Genomic DNA, 6726 nt, shown 5'->3' on the forward strand with positions numbered 1-6726 from the left:
CCATAAATTAGATCATTTATGGGACATGTGCCATAATGGTCCCCTCTCCATTCGGGACCTCCCATAAGGGGAGCAGTTTCTCTGGCCTGGATGGTGTGATGTCCCAGCGCGAGTACCTCCAGCCGGGCAAGTCCCTATTGTACCTGCAAAGGAGGAGCATAAGGAGGGGGTGAAACGGGATTAGATTCCACAGGAGACTCTGATAGTGCAGGGGATGCTGGGGAGTCAGAAGGAGGAAAGGAGCCCTGAGAACCCCTACTTGGACTTGGAGTTGGGCCATGGGGCCTGGGGACCCTTCCCTTTAATAAAAGAGGGTCTTCGCATGGGTCTGGGGGGCTTTCTGGCTTACTGGATTTTAGCCTGCAGCTGCTGCGTAAGTAGAGCCGGGTTCTGTTGTAAGGCCACACATGCTTGCTTATAGGGTACTTAGGACCATTGTCCCTGATTCCTACGGAAAGACAGAGCTGCAGGATGTCGATGAAGCTCATGGTTCCACTCTCTGACCACTTTTCATTGTCAGCGAACTTGTACCCAGGCCAAACAGTGTAACATAAGATGTCTTTTCCTTTTAAGCTCATCTATCCGAAAGGTGTTCCAGTTTTTAAAGATATGTCCCAGGGGCGGTCAGTGAGAATAAAGGAAGTGATTCCCATGGTGCCGAGATAATCCTGCAATGAAAAAAACAGATACCAAAGTCCAGGAGGTCATAGGTGTCCCTGAGCCAAGCTGGACCATGACAGGGTCTGGGACATCCCCTTGAATCCTCATGAAACCAGGGCCCTAGGAGGTCACGGGCATTTGGCATGCACCGTCCTGGGTCTCACGGGCGCTGGAAGTCTCCAGGCCCGACTGAGGTGGCCCCCCCCTGCTGGCTGGGAGGCCCGACATCTCGCCAGCAAGCCTTTCCCTGCCTCACTGGTTGGCCATTGGTGATGTCCAATTACAGTGCCTGGAATGTCTGATGCAATCCCCGCGGCCCGGCATCTACATGACTAAGCATCTTTTGTTCAGCAAGGAAAGCCAGCTGAAGGACCATCTGAAGGAGCTGGAAAATGCATAAGGTCTGGAGGGACAGGGCACTCTTAATGTGTCCCTCAAAACAGACTTTGGCCAGGCGCGGTGGCTCATGCCTGTAATCCCAACACTTTGGGAGGCCAAGGTGGATGGATCACTTGAGGTCAGCAGTTCAAGACCAGCCTGGCCAACATGGTGAAACCCCATCTCTACTAAAAGTATAAAAAATTAGCTGGGCGTGGTGGCAGACCCCTGTAGTCCCAGCAACCCGGGAAGCTGAGGCAGGAGAGTTGCTTTAACCCAGGAGGCACAGGTTGCCGTGAGCAGAGATGGTGGCATTGCACTCCAGCCTGGGCAAAAGAGACTCTGTCAAAAAAAAAAAAAAGAAAAAAGAAAAAAAGAAAATTTTGTAAAACAGAAAACGCGATCAGACAATAAATCACAATGGCCACGAGGTGGCGGCCGAGTGCTACCAGAGGGACAGCAAACAGCTGCGTCTGAAATGAGGCCAGAAAGGTGTGAAATGAAGCAGCAAAACAGCCCAAATACTGAATGTTGAGAGCAACCCACGTGGTTAGGATAATGATGAGTGGTGCAGAGGCAGCCAGAGGACAGCAGCACGTATATCCACAGACAAGGTACAGGCAACGCAGAGGCAGCCAGAGGGCAGCAGCACGTATACCCACAGACAGGGTACAGGCAACGCAGAGGCAGCCAGAGGGCAGCAGCACGTATACCCACAGACAGGGTACAGGCAACGTAGAAACCTTTCCCAGCGCTTGACTGAAACAGCCCTGGGAAAAGCAGCAGCAGCCAACCAGGCAGCCTGGCGCTGCCACGGTACCCGCTGCGGGGAAGGGAAACTGGAGTGAATGACGCGGACAAACCTCCATCCGAGTCACGGCACCAGAAACGTTGACGGCTGCTGGGAGGCCTCCATTCTTGTCTTCTTAGTTTAAAAGAATTTAAACAAGAGATACACAGCCAAGGAGAAGCAGCACAGAGCAACGTATTGCAAAGGAGAAAGAATATTTTGAAAGTGCGACGCAGGAGACAGGACGCCCTGAGAGAGAGGATTCAGGGTCGTCTGCTCGTAAGGGCGAGACAGCAGAGACTGGCGTCAGGGAGGCTCCTCCATGGGAGTCTTCCATGGTTACTCACAGCGGGTGGGCAGAGGCGTTGCTAGGAAACATGTTGGGGGGGGTCCTCTGGGTGCACATGCGCAGTACCTGCACCTGCTTGTTCAGAAGTTGCGTGTCTCATTAGCATCTTAAATCTCCACCCAGGGGTGCGTTTTCTATTATAATGAGCAAAGGGTCAGTCTGAGGACAGGGAAAGTCAAATATGCATGCTCTCTAGTTGGGGAGGGGGGATTTCTCTCCTGGAGCTAGCTTTGCTTGGGGGAGCTGGACCACAGTGCAAATGCAAAGGCTTACTGTGTTGACTGTACAGTGGTCATGGCTGCATCCTAAGGATATGGTCACTTCCTTGACTACCTATCCTGGCTCATAAGCAGAAGTCAAGCCCCTGGGCCGGGCGCCATGCCTCACAGCACTTTGAGAAGCCCAGGCAGGTGGATAACAAGGTCAGGAGTTTGAGACCAGCCTGGCCAACACGGTGAAACCCCGTCTCTACTAAAAATATGAAAAAAAAAAAAAAAAAAAACTGGGTGCGCTGGCAGGCGCCTGTAATCCCAGCTACTCCAGAGGCTGAGGCAGGAGAATCACTTGAACCCGGGAGGCAGAGATTGCAGTGAGCTGAGATGGCGCCATTGCACTCCAGCCTGGGTGACAGAGCAAGACTCCATCTAAAAATATATATATATATATATTCAAGCCCTTACCATAATGCTAACCTTGTGGTCTTTCATTAGTTTTACAAAGGCGGCTTTGGTCTTAAGGAGTGGAGTAGTTTTGGGAAGAGACTATTATCGTCCTTTATTTTTTATTTGTATTTATTTATTTTTGTTTTGAGATGGAGTTTCGCTCTTGTACTCAGGCTGGAGTGCAATGGCACAATCTCAGCTCACTGCAACCTCCGCATCTCAGGTTCAAGTGATTCTCCTGCCTCAGCTTCCTGAGTAGCTGGGATTACAGGTGCCCGCCACCAAGTCAGCTAATTTTTAATTTTTTTAGTAGAGACAGAGTTTCATCATGTTGGTCAGGCTGGTCTTGAACTCCTGACTTCAGGTGATTCACCTGCCTCAGTCTTTCAAAGGTATTACAGGTGTGAGCCATCATGCCTGGCCCATCCTTACTTTAAACTATGAACTAAATTCCTCCCATAGTTAGCTTGGCCTATGCCACCTGAGCAAAGGCAGGTTAGCTTGTGAGATTCGAAGCAAGCTGGAGTCAGTTATGTTAGATTCTTCTCTTTTTTTTGAGCAGGAGTCTCACTCTGTCACCCAGGCTAGAGTGCAGTAGCACAATCTCGGCTCACTGCAAGCTCCGCTTCCCAGGTTCACGCCATTCTCCTGCCTCAGCCTCCCGAGTAGCTGGGACTACAGGTGCCTGCCACCACGTCCCGCTAATTTTTTTTTTTTTGTAGTTTTATTAGAGATGGGGTTTCACTGTGTTAGCCAGGATGGTCTCGATCTCCTGACCTTGTGATCCACTCGCCTCGGCCTCCCAAAGTGCTCGGATTACAGGCATGAGCCACCACACCTGGCCTCCTCTCATTGTTATAATCTTGCTAAAGTGGTTTTACTCCTGGCCTCAAGCTATCTTCCTGCCTCGGCCTCCCAAAGTGATGAGATTACCGATGTGAGCCACCAGGCCCACCTACTGCCAATTCTAGTGTAAAGAGTAAATTGGGCTGGCCGTGGTGGCTCACACATGCAATCCCAGCACTTTGGGAGGCCAAGATGAGCGGATCATTTGAGGTTAGGCTGGCTTAGAACCGTCTGGGTGAATGAATACCTGTCTCAGCCTGGAGTCAGGGCTAGATTCAGAACAGCCTGGGTGGACGGCCGTCTCAGCCTGGAGTCAGGGCTGGGCTCAGAACCGTCTGGGTGAATGAATGCCTGTCTCAGCCTGGAGTCAGGGCTGGGCTCAGAACGGTCTGAGTGCTTGGCCGTCTCAGCCTGCAGTCAGGGCTGGGCTCAGAACGGTCTGGGCTGATGGCCCTCTCAGCCTGGGGTCAGGGCTGGGCTCAGGGCTGGGCTCAGAACAGTCTGGGTGGACAGCGGTCTTAGCCTGGAGTCAGGGCTGGGCTCAGACAACCAGCAGAGGCTTTGCCCTGCCATGCCAGGAGCCACATCTCATGACCAGGTCCTGGCCTTCCACACTGGCCAGACGCCTCCATCCGAGACGTCCTGGTCCCTCCGACTGCACAGTGTGACAGCCACCACCCAGCCATGCCAGACGCTTCCATCCGAGATGTCCTGGTCCCTCCGCCTGCCGTGTGCCAGCCACCACCCAGCCGTGCCGGGTAAGATGCCCAATTAAATTGGAATTTCAGATAAACAATTTTAGCATAAGTATGTCCCCAACATTGGTAAAAATGACTATTTGTTGTTGGTAAAAATGACTATTTGTTGTTTATCTGAGATTCAGAATAAGCTGGGCATCTTGGACTTTTTATTTGCTCAACCTAGAAACTCATGAGTGCCTAAGGAGGTCAAGGGAAATTCCCGACCACCCCAAATCTGTGTCGGACCCGGGGCAGTCACAACGGGGTGCAGTGGTTGTACCTGGTGACTCAGGCCGCTTGTCTACCTCCTCATGTCCCCGCCTGCCCCTAGCACCACGGTGTCATGCCCTACCCTCCAGTGGGCCCAGAAAGCAGCGCGTTTGCCCAGGGCCATGGTCCTCTAGGCACAGGGTTCAGCCCAAGGAGGGCAGCCCTGGTTCCCAAGCCTCCTGCAGCGCTGACTGTCCACTGCAGCTGGCCTGGGGTCTGCAGCTGGCCTTCTGCTTCTGGCCCTGGCTCACCTCTCCAGAAGGTCTCTGGAAGCTTCTTCCCCACAGGGTCCTCCCTTCTACAGTAATCTTCCCCGGTTCTGGGAAACAAACTGGAGAGGCCCAGGCGCACCCACCTCTTCTCTCGGGGTCTCCACAGCTTCTCCTCTGCCTCCTCCCCGAGGGGATCACTCCATCCCTTCCCCTCTCCAGTGACCCTCTCCACACCCACCCGGCTTCCCCCTTCCTCTGAGCACCCCAGACCCCAAAGGATGAGGTGAGGGAGCCTTTGGAGAAATGTTGCCTGAGGTCACGGGTCCCCCACTCTCGGGGGAATCACGCGGCCTGATGCCCGGCAGTCAGCCCCTCTCCGCGGGCAGCCCCTCCCCGCAGGCAGCCCCTCCCTGCAGGCAGCTCCTCCCCGCAGGCAGCCCCCTCCCCGCAGGCAGCCGCCTCCCCGCCTCACCTCACAGCTGCAGGGATCTGGGTTCGGAAGTGTTGGAGGCAGCTCAGGTTGAAGGCCGGGCAGCGGGCACTTCTCCCCCAGCCTCCTGGGGCCCGGGCATCACTGGAAGCGGAGTTTGTCCCCACTTTGTATCAGTCGCAAAGAAAGAGCACCCAATTGGACAAAAGGCAAGCCGGCTGCGTTTCTGGCCCAGAGTGGGTGAAAGTGAGCCTCTGCCCTGTGGGGGAGGCTGAGGCCGGGGGTGGTGAGGAGTCCCATGCGGGGAGGAGGCTGTAGGAGCACCTCAATGCGCCTCTTGATACCACGCATGCTTAGCAAGCCCTGGGGACTGTCCTTTCGGGCGGGGACTTCCGGCTTGTAATGACATGTCACTGACTTAAAGGGAACTGGGGTCACCAGCTCTGGTTTGTGCCCATCTGGTGCGTTCTTATCTCCCTGGTATTTGGCAGGGGATCCTAAGCCTCATCTGGCATGCTGAGACATCTGGAGCTCATCAAGCCTTGGAGCCTGTAGATAAAGAGATTAAAGGAAAAAAGAAAAGAAATCCCGCCCTGGGAGAGTTGGGGCAGGATTAGCCCGGAGGCCACGCCTCTGCGGGGTCTCCCATAGGCTGGGCCAGTCTCTGCCCTCCCTGCTTCCAGAACCCTGAAGGCTGATGGCGGCCAGTCTCCACCCACCCCAGAGCCCAGCCTAGCAGTAGAAGGCCGCCCACCCTGTTCAAATGTCCCTCTTCTTCCAGGGTCATCCTGCACGCCACTCTCACAGAGGCCAGGCAGGTGGTGGGGCCGGGAGTTTATCCTCTGCCTGAGGGGGGGTCTGGGGTGCAACTGAGCCTTTCACCCTTTGAGAGGAGTCAGGGTCATGCAGTGTCTCCAGCAAGTGGTGGCAGAAACTGATGAAGCATCCTAATCACAAAATAGGAAGAGAGTTTACAAAATAGGAGCGTTTACCAAGAGCCTCTCCCTCCCTCCCTCTGTGGGAAAAGAAAGAGAGATCAGCCTGTTACTGTGTCTATATAGAAGGAAGCAGACATAAGAGGCTCCATTTTGTTCTGTATTTGAGATGCTGTTAATCTGTGACCCGACCCCCAACCTTGTCCTTGCAAGAGACATGTGCTGTGGTGACTTAAGGTTTAAAGGATTTTGGGCTGTGCAGGATCAGGATGTGCTTTGTTTTGGGCTGTGCAGGATGTGCTTTGTTTTTTTTTGTTTTTTTTTGTTTTTTTGTTTTTTTGAGACGGAGTCTCGCTCTGTCGCCCGGGCTGGAGGGCAGTGGCCGGATCTCTGCTGTTAATCTGTGACCCTACCCCCAACCTTGTCCTTGCAAGAGACATGTGCTGTGGTGACT

This window comes from Colobus angolensis, unplaced genomic scaffold (assembly GCF_000951035.1).
Source record: "Colobus angolensis palliatus isolate OR3802 unplaced genomic scaffold, Cang.pa_1.0 Scaffold17, whole genome shotgun sequence".
In the NCBI taxonomy this organism is placed as follows: Eukaryota; Metazoa; Chordata; class Mammalia; order Primates; family Cercopithecidae; genus Colobus; species Colobus angolensis.